This window comes from Pyrus communis, chromosome 13 (assembly GCF_041283825.1).
Source record: "Pyrus communis isolate YQ-2024b chromosome 13, ASM4128382v1, whole genome shotgun sequence".
NCBI classification, from domain to species: Eukaryota; Viridiplantae; Streptophyta; class Magnoliopsida; order Rosales; family Rosaceae; genus Pyrus; species Pyrus communis.
The window spans coordinates 22,312,896-22,327,044 of record NC_142577.1 but is presented as its reverse complement, the minus strand read 5'-3'; the positions used below and the strand labels follow the sequence as shown (position 1 = coordinate 22,327,044).

At 37.1% G+C, this 14,149-nt stretch overlaps 1 long non-coding RNA gene and 1 pseudogene across 1 annotated transcript; one reads left to right on the top strand and one right to left on the bottom strand.

Moving 5' to 3' along the window:
• Positions 1 to 3,062: 3,062 nt before the first annotated feature.
• Positions 3,063 to 5,399, bottom strand: LOC137736213 (beta-glucosidase-like SFR2, chloroplastic; annotated as a pseudogene).
• Positions 5,400 to 13,100: 7,701 nt separating this feature from the next.
• Positions 13,101 to 14,149, top strand: LOC137736994 (uncharacterized). The gene is made up of 2 exons (XR_011068813.2): positions 13,101 to 13,208; positions 13,321 to 14,149. It is a non-coding gene; the product is annotated as an uncharacterized LOC137736994 (long non-coding RNA).

Genomic DNA, 14,149 nt, shown 5'->3' with positions numbered 1-14,149 from the left:
AATTAAACATAAAAAAAAAAAATTTAAAACTTCTAAACTAGGGCCGCTGCTGCGTCTACCAATCGAGCAAGTCTTCTGACTTAGATCACATCCATGTCTTCCAAGCAAGGTGCAATAGCAAAGCCCTTGGAGGCACCCGAGGCCGAGAAGAAGGAGTATGACGAGTCCAATTTGGCCAATCTTCAGAAGGAAAAAGATGAGGAAAAGGCACTGAAGGAGCTAGGGAGGGTTTAAGGATGAAGGTGGTGATGGTGGGACGACGAGAGGAAAAACCGTGGGTCGTGGAACTGGGGAGGGTTTAGGGTTTTCTCTCCTCTTTCTCTCAATTTTTTAGTTTTTAATTTTTTTTAATGTTGAATTTATTTATTTATAATATTTTTTTCTAATATGCTTTTTATTATTTAATTAATTAGCTATGAGGGTAAAGTTGTCAATTTATTAGCAAAATGTTGACTGAAGGGGTTATGTGAAAGTGAATTAAAATATGAATGGGTGTTAGTGTAATGTCTCAAACGTCTTCCTAAACCCTAAATTACATTGTGCTTAAATAGAGAAAATAATCTTAGAATATGTACAAGAAATTGAAATACAAAAGGAAAATACTTAATTTTCTTGTCTAATAAGTTATTATAGAAAATAAAATAAATAACCTAATTAATTACAAATTAAGAAATAATCCCTTGTTTCCCTGCATCAACAACAAATTGGATGAAATGAATCGATGACCATAACCACAAAGTTTGAAAGCTTTCAAACACAAAGTATACGATAAACCTGAATTTTGGAAACTAATATCTCTATATCCATTAAGCACTTTTAGCTAGTCCTTTTTAAAAAATAAATCCTGACCTACAAAAATTTAACACCTACAAAGAACTAATAGTTTAAAATTTAAACGGTTGAAAATGAAATAGTTATCAATGCGTTTAACTAACATATGGAGAGTCGCCACTTAGTACTACGGTCTAGTGATATACCTCTTTATTTGTAAGTGAGAAGTCTTAGGTTCGATTATCGCCAAAAGTGAATTTGCCCTAAATTATTGCTACCTTATTGTGAGGCTTAGTCCAACCCCACCTCTTAGTATAGATAATACCATTTGTTTAAAAATAAAACAAAAATACTGAGAGAGTCTATAATAAATGAGATGTCCTCATCTTAGGACTATCTCCTACTGTTGAATCACGTGTATATTACGTCATCTAAATTAAGTTGTTCAAATATGACATTGTGTTGCCATATAAAGGAAGGTAGATTCTCTGCCCTCCCACTTCCCGTGCCCTCCTGTTTTGTGTGGTCACAGTTAAGCCACGTCAACATTTTATATTATTTTTTTTATAGAGATAATAAGACAAAAATGAATAGTAATATAAAATGTGACGTGGCTTAACCGTGACCACACAAACAGAAGGACACAGAAAGTGGGAGGGCAAAGAATCTGCCTCTATATAAAGGAGTATTTTGAAAGTATAGGATCTTAAGGCTTGTGTCATAATATAGAATAGGGAAAATTTGAAATAGGTCCAATTTTATAGGCCACCTTTTGAAATAAAACCAATTTTTAATGATTTTTTGACTTTTGAAATAGGTTCAATTTTTAGTTACTTTGGACCTATATCAAAAAACCCCGAATAGAATAAGGCCTTGTGAACCTCCCCTGTGTTGGTGTGAACGTCACCATACATGCAGTATATTTTCCCACAAATACATCTCTTTGTTTCCAAATTTTTGCTCTTTTCTTTTCTTTATTTTTGTTATTTAAAACAAAATAGTGCTTCAGGAAACTGACTAGCTCATCTGTATATAGAGGCAATTTTCGCACAGTTTTTTTTTTGGTCAAGAAAAGTTTAGAGGAGTTGGATGGGAGTATCCTTGTTGATAGTGAATCTCACATTGATGGAAGGATGAACCTTATATGGATTTATAAGAGGTTGGGCTACTCATCATATTGCCAATTGGTTTTATAGTGGAACCTCAACTTTCTTCATGGTATCATAGCAGATTGTCCCACGTGTACCAAATGGCAACACGCGCTCTACGTCATCCCATTGTGTTGTCCACGTGTTAGGCTTGAAAATTCCCCACACGTGAGAGAGTTTGTTAAGAATGAATCTCACATTGCTGGCAGAAGGGACCTTGCATGGGTTTATAAAAGGTTGGGCTACTCCTTATATTGCCAATTGGTTTTATGGTGGAACCTCAACTTTCTTCAATTCTGTCCTAAGGCCAGGACATACCACAAGTCTATTTGAGAACTTATAGAGGGGTCTTAGCCCTTTCTTGGTTTTCATAGATTGCCCACAAAGAAGGATTTCCAGCAGCGAGACTCAAATCTAGACTTTGGTCTAGAGAAGAGAACAATCCTTATTAACTCAACCAACACTCATTTGCATTTTCACACATCTTTTAGCTTATCACACATCTCACTCTATTTTTGATTATCGGATTGAATAAATAAAATAAAAATAACCAACGAAATTAAATAAAAATGTATGGAAAGCTAAAAAGAGTATTTAGATTATTTCCCATCCGTAAATTGGATACTAGCATTTCTAATCTAGATGATAAGGATATGAACAATGTGCCTGAAGAATAGTAGCCCATCATAAGAAACTTGCATTGAGGTACACAAGGTCTTTTTCTTTTGTTATATTGTAAGGAATCAAACATGGAATCTCTCACGGTCCCAACCCAATATCCCACTCTCCCTCACTACTTAGAGAAGTTCTTGGGTAGGGAAACCGAATTGGGGTCAGTGAGAGAGGAAAAGTGGGACTAAAATGGGGTAGGGTTAGCATGACAAATTAAGTAGGGCTCGAGTAGGGGTTATGTGGTCTTCTTTTTGTGTGTCTGAGGTCCACATGGACACATGATTCAGGTGTCGGACCTCAAAATTTCTCCAGCACTAGGGCTAACCGCAAAGACTCTTATTTACAAATATTGTCTAATGTAATCAGTGATCTCCACTATTCATTTGAGACATTATACATGACCAAATTATGAAAAGTTGGTGAGATTACAACGTTGAACCAAAACTAAGGATAATCACAAAGGATACTCTTTCATTGCACCAGGCTTGTTACTTTGTCCTTACAGGTATATGATTTCTCCTTGTTAGGTTTCCATTTGAGGGAGGAGAAAGGTTGGAGAATAAATCTTGAAAAGAGACTTAGGGGGTCCTAGAGACCTTCCATCTCCTAGTGTCCAAATCGCCAATCTCTTTCAGTATAGGGCAGCTCTATCGGTTCATCAAGGCCTCTTGTTATCATAATACGAAGAAGGACAAAAATGTGATCCATTAACCAAAGGAATATGATGAAGGACGATATATTGAAGTGCTAATAACAATTCTGATTAATAAAAAATAAAAAATAAAAAATAAAAAATAAACGCAAAAGATAAGTCAACTTCTGCTTGCACAGGAAGGTTTGAAGGTTCTTAACAATTGCAGTATTATATTGTGTAGGAGGGTTCATTTCCAAGTGACCACCTGAGTTCTGTTAGAACCCGAGGCAGCTTCACTCGTCAACGGTAGCCCTATATTTTTACGGTGGCTTCACTGACCTATGAATCTAGCCTACAGGTTATCTCATCTGGGGGCTGACCTTGTTGCATGGTGAAACCTGCTCTTAAATCAATACATAGTACCTGTGGAAGATGCTGAATAATTTGGACCTACAAGAATACTAAGTCTCATCGTTTACCTGCATACATCAAACCGTGCCTATTAACTTCCCGATAAATGGGCTTTAGCAGCTTGATTGATGTCACTCCAAGCCTGTGCCCGATCATCTCGTGTAATTTTACCTGTTGTCGCCACCTGAAGTGAAAACAGTCGCCAAAACTTTTAACAAATAGTACAACTGCGGCTGTATTAGGGAGAAAGAAGCAGAACATGGAAAGAAAACATGAGCAAGGACAAGAAAAAAACATTAACCTTAGTAAATAGATGGTAAGAAGGACGTGGAATCCGGGAAAGATTATTGGCATACGGTCAACTGCTACAAGTCCAAACTTGGGACCATTCCCAGCCGCCCACTCCCAGTTATCAGAAATAATCCAAAACAGGTAGCCAAGCGCAGGGACACCCTATAAATCAAAGTATCAAACCATAGGCACTTATAACACCGACCATCACCAAATTAAGGTATAATTTATTTTAAAAAAAATTCTGAAAAGTGCAGTGGAGAATCAAACCTTGATCTTGGCTGCATAAACAGCAAGTAAATGCTCTAGTAGATATGGCCGACGGATCAAATTTGTCTCATCGGCTACCCCATTTTCAGTAATCATGAAGGGTACATTAAGATGTTTATGTTTTTCATGAAACTGAAGAAGCACGCGGTACAAGCCATCTGGATATACCCCACGTCCAGATTCACTAAACTCATCAGTCTCTACTAGCTTCTGTCCAGCACCACACACCACTTCCCGAAGGGCAGAAGATTAATGTTATAGTAAACTTTGTTACTCTATATATAGGAGCAGGAGGGTGCCAGTTTGCTTGGTTAGAACTCAGAGGGGTGAGGAAACCTGTCCGTAGTAGTTTTTGCCTAAGAAATCCAGCTTGTCAGAAACACTATCCACATATGAGTGGAGAGTCCTAAGAAATCCAGCTTGTCAGAAACACTATCCACATATGAGTGGAGAGTCAAGGAGTTAGCCAGTGAAACAGCAGAAACATCGAAGGGACCATATGGCCGCATAAATTAGACATGGTGCGCCACGCCAACTACTGGTTTTGATGAGGACCTCAAAAAGTTAAAACACAAAGTTCACTGAAGTAATTATTAAACGCAAATCGCACATGTTTTACTTCAAACAGATCTTCTTTTCCAGAGCTTAAATGAGGCAGAGAAACCTTTGTTCATGAATATATTCATAGACCCTTGTGTGTGCAATGGCCATCCAATGCATGGCCTGTTGGAAAACACCGCTAGGTAGAGCAGAAGTGGTAGCCTCCAGCATTTCAGGATGACCACTAGGTCAAGAACCCGCACAATAGGTAGGCATACAGAAGATATCAACAAAGAAAAATGATAGCATGTGATTACTGAGAAACCGAATTTGAAATTGCAATCCCCCGCCAGAACCAACTGTCAAGGTCAGATGCGATGGTCAAGTTGTTGGAGGCTCGGCTGAAAGTTCTCAACAGTCCAATCCTTTGGCTGTTGAATGTGTTTGAATTTGATTAATATGTTTTAGTTTACAATGATTGTATTATCTGTTGGACTATCTTGGTTCGTTTTGAGGAGTTTGTTCTTCACTCAAACTTCACCTGTAATATAACAGAGCCGAGCCTCATTCTTTCCGTAAGAGTAGGCATTGGCAGCGACTGTGAGAGTCACTAGTAGTCTGGCGAGCTTCGTCGCCGTGACGAACAGAGGCACTACCGCCATTTCTGATTGAAACAGCCCAAGCTCTGACCGAGCATTATTTAACTAAGTAGTGGCTGTTCCGTTAGATATGAAATCCAAAAGCTTATTGTTACGGCAGGTGCCGTCCACGTGGTATACAACGTTAACGGTGTGGGTTGTGTTATTGGGCCTTTGGTTCTCAACATGAAGGTGATGGACCAAGCTTGCCCAGTTACAAGCTGTGGAAAAGCCCATTAAGGGCCAGCCCATGTTTTTTTAAATTCTTATAATTGTATATCTTAGGGATGCAGGCAGGGTGTGATGGTGTCCTCTTTCAAAACGTCAAGGTGTTAATTAAATATTGAGTACCAACGTCAACTAATTTTTTTTTTTGAACAAACGATAGTATCTGTACTAAGGAGGTGGAGGAGTGGGGAAGTAAGCTAAGCCTTACAATGAGCTTGCCATAATAATGTGGTTCAACTTCGCACTTTTCGAAAATCGAATCTAAAACCTCTCACTTACAAATGAAAAGGAATACCACTACACCGTAGTATAAGTGGCAACCTCAACTTAATTATAAGTGTAGAGAAAATCAAATAGACATTTGTTGGTTTATAACAATTGGCTTATATATATATCTGAAAATTTTGAAAGCAATGAATCAATGCGGGGACACGTGTGAATGGAGCTATACTTCCAGACTCATCTTTATTAGAAAGTGTGTTAGTTTTGTATGTCTAAACATAATTTTTGTAAAATTATAAGATACAAGTTTTATCAATACATGTTTTGTTGTTACAGTTTGACACATGTGTATAAAATTTTCATTTTGTTGTTTTCATACGTAATGTCAATATATGTTTGTTAAGTTGTAAGAGGAAATGACTTCTTAGCTATATTATAATATATTTACTAATCTGTAATGGAAATTCATATTTACTACTCTGTAATCAAAATTGAATTGATTGAGGAGGAACTAGATTGATGAGGAGTTAGAATATAGATTCTTTTTAAAGTTGTTTACTGAACAATCTAAAAATAGAATAAGAATGATACTAATTCTGTATAAGTTTTATTAGTTCACATGAATCAGGAAGGAAACGAATTTGATTACTAAATTTTAGAAATAATGGACAAACTTGAAATTTTAAAAATAATGTGAAGACCTAATAGGTAAAAAAATGATGAATTTCTTATTAATTACTTGTTTTCTAGGAATCAGAATACAACACCCCAAAGAGTATTTCTCTATAATTAAAAGTTGAGTTCCTTATTTTGTGTGGAAATCCTTAATTCCTCCTTAATTAATAATCACAAAAATAATATGTAATCAGAATCTAACTTGTTCTTTTGATTTGGATTACAGATTAGTAAACGTGTCAAACAAAACTAAGTAATGCTTATTTTTAATAGTATTTCATGAGTGGGAGCTTGCACTAGCAAAAAAGAAATGGATGGGGAAATTTATACACTAGCTAAAATTTGGGCCATGTATAAAATTTTTACCAACCATTATAACTTCATACAAAATTTGACATGAAAAATACTACAATACCTTTTTTTAACTAAAATAATTATGAAATTATATTTTTTCCAATGTGCAGTCTTTCAATGTTTTGACACCCGGACCACAACCACTGAATGATCTCTCTCTCTCTCTGTTTGTGCGTGTTTTCATCGATCTGTATCTAAGTTTTTCTATTGGTTTTGTATGCAATATACTACATCAATGCCTTCACAGAAGCGTTCGTCGCCAAAGCGGCTCAACAATGATGAAGACCATCGCCACCACAAATGGCAATGACCCAAGCAATCTCGACGGCAAAATGAACACCAACTTCTGCAACAAGATGAAAACCAATTTTTGGCATTAGAAGCTCCACATTTCTTAACAAATTCAGTTATATCATCAATATTCAGGGTAGAAAACTGAAGCATAACCAACCAGCAAAGCCCTCGCTTCTCAATTCTTAAACACACCATAAGTGCAATAACTGTTTTACAATTATGTGCCATAAACATACAAAACAGAACGAAATACAAACAGAAAGCACATTGATTCAAACTTATCATAATCAGAGCAGCTAGATCTATATATTGGTACAACAATTAACAGGCAATTTGGAAAGAATGTATTGATATTTTGTGCTAACAACAGATAAATGTGAGGGGAAAAGAAATTAGGATCAAACAACTTTTAAGTAAATATGGCATACGAAAATAAAAGAACCGCAAAAGCTTTTAGATGGCCGTCAACCCTTGGAAAAGATAAAGCTTTGTAATTATTTAAGTTAAGAAAGGACATTGTAATATTTTTATATCAAGTTTTGGTTAGAATTATGAAAAGTTATATTGGTTGGTTAAAATTCTATTCGTTGTCCAAATTTTTGTTAATTTTCCATATTTCCTAAATGGGTGTTACTCTTGTACCTAAAAATCATAGGTGGTCCTGTCCACGAGGCCCAAATTCAAATAATTCACACACATGCACACTCACTATCTCAAAGACAGGTCTGTTTTGTTCCTTTCCTTCTTCCCTAAACCACCAAGAACCAAACGGGAAGAAGAATAGAAAGAAAAATAAATAAATAAAACAAGGATATAAACCCAAACAGCTCCTCTACGTTGGACATGTCCTGAAGCTCTTTCCCTTTATCCCAAAAATCGACATGATTGGTTTCCTCATTTGGTAATGCATAAAAAAAAAAAAGTAAATAAATAAATTCTATCAAATCACCTCACGCCAACTATGCATGTATGTCTGCTTCACCGGCGGAGTCAACTTGGGGTCATTGATTGTTCATGATCCCAACAACTTTAAAACCCGATATATATTTGCATGTGTATTTTATTTGATCCTATAAACAGTTAGGACAAACTAAATTACAACCTCATTCTTCTACTTCTTCTTCTAATTTTTTCTATCTTGTCTTCCTTTTCTCTCTTCTTGTATTCGACTCTGTTGTGCGTACGAAATGCTCGAATGAAATGCCACAGTTGACAAGCCTTGACAGTCTTCAACATTACTCTACAGTTTCTTGTAGCCACCCTTGACAAGCCTCTGCGTATCATAGTAATTGTTAACATATGTTGGCATAAGCCTTAAGCAGATGTTGGCAAGAATTGACATATTTTTATTAGGTGCTCAACGAAATAGTACACTGCAGTTTTTTTTTTTTTTTTTGTCGAAATCATGATCCCATTATTTGAAAATCTTGGCTACCACGCTGGTTGGAGGCCTTTATATCAAAACCTTAAATGGAAATTAAAACCAATAAAGCTTATGTCTTTATGTTTTTACTAGGTGCTCAACGAAATGGTACAGTGCAATTTTATTTGTCGAAATCATGATCCCATTATTTGAAAATCCTCGCTACGCCACTGGTCTGCTTCCTAGTATTTCCTGTGATTCCTTTGCCTGCATGTACACTACGTCGTACATGCAAAACCCTAATTTAACTTCACTCATTCGTATATTGTAGTATGAGCTGTATAGGTCGATCCAGCGATGCATGCATAGGTCACGTCCACCTTCCCCATCTGTACAAAGACAAACCAAGCTGTTGGTGCCTCATCTTTCAGTTCTCGATGGCAAATTATATTGCGTTTGCAGCTGCTCCATTGATTGTTTTTACTCATTTTTACGTACAGATTGAGTAAGAAAAAGTGGTGGTGTCTACTGCAGTGAAAAAATGGAGGATACCGAGGGGATGTTTATGATCTTCAGTTCAGTAATATGTTAGGCCACATGCATGTTTGGTACATCCATTCATGTACTAATAAATTCAATGTGCCTAACTTAGTGTAGGGCATGTTTGGGAGTGATTTTGGAATTGTGAAAAGTGCTTCCATGAAATATAAAAAATGTTGTGCTTCCCGGGTTGTTTGGCATTAATGCTGTTCTGGGTTATAATAATTGAGTTTCTCAGTGCTTTCTGGAGATTATGTGCTTTTTTATATTCAAGAACTTGAAAATTGTAAAAAAATTGTATTGTGCTTCAAACAAAAGTATTTTAAGTGTTTTCTACATAAGCAAAAAACCACTCTCAAACATGTGCTTCTTCCTAAGTTGTATGGCACTAAAGGTGTTTCTGAATTATAATTGCATTTTTTCAGTACTTTTCTAGAGATCATGTGTTTTTTCTTCTAGAATTTGAAATTTTTATTAAAACTTATATATGTTTCAAATAAAAGTGTTTTTTTTTTTGGCCAAAATGCTCACGAGCATAAACATTTTTCTACATAAGCGAGAAACACTACTAAACATGCATATAATCTCATTCAACGCTCAAAGTGCTTAAATTAAAATATGCAGACTGAGTTACTGAGGACAGTGACTAAGTAAATAAGATTAAATTAAAACACCCAATTAGAGTGAACGGCATCATGAGATTGAGACAAGGTAAAAGCGGAAATGACAAGAATCTGCCGCCTTTTAGAGGCCACAATAATTTGAGGCAGCTCACAAAATACTTCTAGGTTCACACTAGGAATTTATGATACATAAAATTTACTGATTAGTGTTGTCTGAGCTCAGAATTTTATGCCGGCCACAGGCGGGCATGCACGTAATTTCTGATCACAAATTTTGATATGTGGCACTTGTGACCAAATCAAATCAAAGTTTTAAGACTTTAATTAAGTTGTAAATAATATCTTTTGTTTTCTACACGTATGAACCAAGTCAAATTCAGTGCCTGCTGTGCTTTTTACAGTGGTACAATCTCCTAATGTGGCACATAGACTCATAGTTGCCGCCAGCTTTAGAAGCAAACAAGCCAGTAAAATGAAGGAGATTTCTGAAGGCTCTGAAGAGTCAAACCTTGTGATCAAATGTTTATTAATTAATTAATTTTAACAAAATAAAATATTGAAGAACGCAGGCCAAGGAATACTAGGGAAGGTGATCGCTTCTCTTTTACTTTGACCATTTCTTGGGAGACTGTGATTGTAATGCTCCCCCTTCCCCGCACGCCCTTGAGGTTCCATTTCCAACAGATCTCAATTTTATATGATCTGTATTTGAAGTGAAGTCCAATATAAAACTGTCGATTTAAGGTTTCTTGCAGTTACCCAGATTCTCTGTTCCCCATCTCTTGTGCTGTTTTTATGCAAGAAGCTGGAGATGGCTCTTGCATCAATTATATATGCACTTATGTGTATGTAACCATGCTGTATATAGAATACCCTACATCCTAACTTCCGCTCCTCATGCTTCTAGAGGCGCTTCTAGCTAATTTTCCGCCACTAATTGGAGTTTTAGGGGCAAATCTAATGGCCGCAAAGACTTCCTCTCTTGATAGTGTTTGAACCTAATTACTATCATCACCTAGTCCAGCTGATGCCACTTGTGTTAAGCTTGTGAGTTCACCATTAAAACTTTCTGAGGACAACATTCTATGTCCTCAATCGCCATCTTGCGTGTGACAATACGCAAACCAAACATGTGGACAATGTATATTAGTTGATGTAAAGCATGTGTGGTCAGTAGTGGGCTATCGCATGTGGATATACCTGCTCTGATAGTATGAAGAAATTTGAGGTTCCATAATAAAATCAATCGGTAATAATGATAGTAGCTCAGTTACTTATAAGAACATGTAAGGTCCCATATTACTTTTAGATTAGACAACACTCTGCATTACCACAAGAAAACCTTAACTTCTTTTATGGTATTGGACATGGTTATGTCCTACCTGTTTGATGCTTCTCACCAGTCTTATTACAAAGTACTAAAATAAGATTGATGGGGGACATAACACTGTTCAATAATTTGATGTACAAATGTAAAATGGAACTAGAGTATATGCATAGAAATCTAATTCTCTATCCACACTTGATGCATTGTAGGCTGCGCAAGGATCATTGTAACTAGTAAATTAGTATTAGTTTGGACCTTTTGGTGATTTCATAGTAAATTAGACAATGTTAAGGCTGTTTGTTAAAAATAAAATAAAACAAATTATTATTTTTGGGTTACAATGGTGTCCGCCGTACTCTGTGTAAAATTCTGGAGACTCTTCCGTGGACCCAACGGTCCAGAACCTGCCACGTGGACCATGGAGAGCTCATGGTCCCTCTGGTCTCTGGATATGAGAATTTTTTAGTTATGACGGGAATACGGATGATACATCACGTGTTTTTATATAAGTGATGGAAAATTTTAATTTTTAAGTTATAACATTTTAACACACATAACCCACCATTTATATTGAGACATGTGGTGTACCACCTCATATGACGGTTACATTGAAAAATCTCTTTGGGTACGGTCATGACTCCATGCATAAACCATTAAACTGGGAATAGCGGGGGTAATTAATAAGGAATAAACAAGGAACAGTTATCTTCAATTTACTATTGACTCGCTTGAAAACTTCATATTTACTATTTAGGATGGAAATTAGTAATATTTTAAATCACCATGTAAAAAAAAATATATATATTTTTATAAATTAATTAGATCGTTTGGTATGGAATTGTATAAAAATATATGACGAATTTGATAAAAATATTACGAACCATTTATCTATTGCTATAATTAATTGGCTAAACTAGGGGTGGGCAAACGGATATAGGAACTGCGGGTCGGGGCGGGTAATCAAGGTTCGGGGTGGGTACGGGCCGGTTCCAATTTTTTTCATAAGAGAAATGGGGCGGGGCCGGCCGGGGCTTTGAAATTTTAGGGGCAGGGCAGGCGGGTCCAAATGTATAGAAAAATGGCCTAGACCGACCCTTTTGTAATTGCAATGGATGGATGAGATTGAAAGCTACCATCTAATCTGAACCATTAGTTTTACCCTAGGACCTAGGTCTCCTCGAGTAGTCGAGCTCGACTATGTCACAATGCCCTCGAACTCGATTCTCTCTCGCCGTCATTCATCCCTTCCCCTCCATGGTTCCACCCACACTCCGTCACTCTCCATCAGTCATCTCCTCCAGCATTCCGACACCACCGCCGTCGCGAATCTAAGCCATGCCGACCACCACGACGGCCCAGCAACCTCGATTGTCCTCCTCGACAACACCTTAAACTTAGAGAACCCAGACACCTGCACCACCCATCACAGGGCACTCCACCCTTCGCTAAACCTCGTTAGCTAGTCTCTTGCTTTAGATTGGTATTAAGCGAGACTACAGAAACAAGGCTAACATTAAGTTCTAATTCCCAAGCACCGCTTCTTCTTCTACCCGTGGACCCGTCCCTAACTAGTCCGTTTCAAACCGGTCGGGTTAGGTCCGGTTCCCAAACTCAAAATCCCTCTACCTAACCCGGCCCGCCTCGTTACATTTTAAAACGGGTAGGGTCCTGTTCCTCCAAATTTAGGTCTGGCCTGGCCAGTGCCTAGCCCTAGGCTAAACAATCTCAATTTTGAACTTATTAAATATATTTTTTTAAATAATTTTTACAAAATAATTTTTAATATAAACAATTCTAATCATAAACACATAATCCTGTAAATCAAATAATAAGTGAATTTAGAAAGACTTCTTCAAAATAATTATTCGGAGGGTAAAGCACAATTTGGCTTATTGACCGACCGTTATTTACTTGCCCTTTTACCTTTTTTAACGTGGGGTTCGGCGCTGGCCAACTTTGTGCTGACGTCACCCAGTCCATTTAGCATTTACATTCTTTCTGGGCCTTGGACTTGTCGCTGTCAGGTCCATTAGGGCGGCCCACTGCCCGTCCTCTCTCTCTGCGCCCACTATAAAACCTCGCCACTACCCCTTCACTTTTATTCCACACAAAAATTCCCCTTTTTTCTCCGCTCTTCTTTCTGTCGATGTGTGATTCTCAAAAGCTCTCTTCAAACATGAAAGCTAGACACAAATTTCCAATCCAAGGTATGAAAAAGCTAAAACATTTTCATATATTGTATATCTTGTGCTAATATATAAAACGTCACGCATTAACTTTCAAGTTTTGATGGGATCTGTTGTACGTGAGTTTTCGCAGGCTTTCAAAAAAGTGAAGACCAAAACGGGAGCTTTGATTTTGGGACGAGCTTTGTGGTGGTGTTAGAGGGAGGAGGTGCTTGATGTGGATTTGGTGCTATCCTAGCTGAGCTTTTTTTTTTCGTCTACATCCGTCACGACCATATCCTTTCATCTTCTACTACTTTCGCATCGATCCCTTCCCTTTTTCTTGACCTTGTAAGACCTTTTCTTGACCTTGTAAGATGTCATGCCAGGTCTGTTGTCTTTGTTTTGCATTTCGCCCCAAGTTCTGCATCGGAATTAACCGATATAGAGCTTGGCCTTTGTTCCTCATCGTTACCGCCCAATTCATCTTCTCCTTCCTTGTCTATCCCTCCTGAGCTGTTCCACAATTACCTCAAACTACAAGCCCACCATAGCAAAGTCTTCCATGAAAGCTAGGACTCTTTTGCTGGTGTTCCTCCAAGCAGGGTTGTAAAAAAAGTAGAAATTCAGAAATATTAATTAGCAGTGACATTCATATATGTTGTTTTTATTCAGTAGGAAATAAATAAAAATAAAATTCTATTTATTATTTATTTTTGTTATAATTGCCTGCAGCTGTTACTTATTCTGTGAAGGCAGAAAATACAGAAATATGCTGTTGGCAGTCATCAGTCATCAGTTTCGTTGTTTTATATGTTGTTGGCTGAGAAAGTAAGAGAATAAATATTCTCTCAGATCTGTGTAAGACTTCCCACTCGTGACTGCTGTTTTTTTTTTCTTTCTCCTTTTTCTCGAAAGACTTATTTGTAACCTGTACTGCCAGTAAAGTTCTTCATCCAAAAGCTGATGCCCCTTTATGTTAA